Here is a 1,793-nt window from a genome sequence, read left to right on the forward strand (position 1 = left end):
TGGGTAGGGAAGTGGGGGGGGGGTATGGGGGACTTTTGGGATAGCATTGGAAATGTAATTGAGGAAAATACGTAATAAAAAAAAAAGAAAAGTGTATTGCTGATTTTCATTCCCTCTCCATCAGCATCTGCTATCACAGGTTTTTAAAATTAGTCTTTACTTTTATAGAAGTCTCATGTTTTGCAAAATTAAAAAGTAAAACTGGGGTTATATCCAAAATACTCTCTGTTCTCTGTACGCAGAGATTTACTCACTAGGGACAGCCTAAGCCCAGGTGGAGCATTCACAGCTAAAGGATCTCTATTGCTGTGTCCGTACCAGTGCATAGTTGACACCATAGGTCCTGCATGCTTCATGGTTCAGATAAACTTATCCATTGTATCCATTATTCTACCACCGAGGATAGTGTCACTCCCCTATAGCTCTCCTGTGTGCTAGCTATCCATCACTCCCTTTTCTGAGGCCGTAAAATGATAATTTTTCCTGTGTCCATTGTTTATTTTTCCTTTTCATAATGCCATTGATGTGAAATAATAATAATTACATATATATTATATTTAATTGTATGCCTATATTTAGTCATACACATTTATGTTTCTTCTGTGATAGTTCATGTGTTGAGAGGTCATTGTCTTCTAGCACTAATTGATGTTTCAATGTCTGTATGTACCAAGAATCTCTGTTCACCCACAGAGGACACACCTAAGCTGCTACTAAAATTTGACAATTATGATAAAGTTGCTACAAAACATCTGCCTATGGGATTTTATATGAACAGGTTTTCAAGTCATTTGAATACATATTATGGGGTGTGATTGCTAACTTAAAACATGAGTGTATTGTAATTTTGTAATATGCCTCCAAATTACTTTCTAAGTTGACCACACTATCTTGTATTCTCTCTGGCAATGAATGGCAGATCCCATTTCTCCATATCCTCTTTTAAGTGTGACCTCTTCAATGGTCAGCTCTTTGCCACTTTTGTCTCTGTGTGATGTCTTAATCCACCTTGGCATTTTCAAAGGACAAGCATTGCTGAGCACCACTTTCGCACTTTGTCACCTGTGTACCTTCACTGGTACTTGTTAACATCTCTATCTGCTTTTAAATTGGATGTTTATTTTATTACTATTCAGTGGTAAATGTTCTATATTGCATATTGACCTTGTGTCCTCATGTCTTACTTAGTCGTGGGAAAATTTTTGTTTGTTTTTAGAAATTGGGGAGTTTGCTCCATTTCAACTTATATACCATTTATTGCTTTTCTTGCTCCATTGTTCTTAATGAAGTTCAATTAAACATTGAAGATGCATAATGAGAATAGATATCTATCTGCATCCTGATCTTACAGAGAAAAGACTTAGGCCTTCGACATTGAATATGTTAGCCATAGTTGTTTTTAATGAGTAAATGTCTCTGGATTGAAGAAGTCCCCTTAGATTATCAAATTGCTTAAAGTATTTATGATTAGTGAAAATTAAGCCATATCAAATTGTTTTCTTACATCAATTGGCATGGTAATATCATATCTTCTACATACTGTTGATATTGTGACTTGCATTGATTAGCTCGGGAACATGGAACTAATAGTGTATGTGATGAAAAAAGGCTATTTTGTTATAGTGCATAGTCTTAGTCATGTGTTCTTGGATTTGATTACTGGATTTTGTTTGTTTTTCGAGTCAGGGTTTCTTTGTGTAGTCCTGGCTGTCCTGGAACTCACTCTGTAGACCAGGCTGGCCTTGAACTCAGAAATCCGCCTGCCTCTGCCTCCCGAGTGCTGGGATTAAAGG

The sequence above is a fragment of the Mus caroli genome, chromosome 5, assembly GCF_900094665.2.
Source record: "Mus caroli chromosome 5, CAROLI_EIJ_v1.1, whole genome shotgun sequence".
In the NCBI taxonomy this organism is placed as follows: Eukaryota; Metazoa; Chordata; class Mammalia; order Rodentia; family Muridae; genus Mus; species Mus caroli.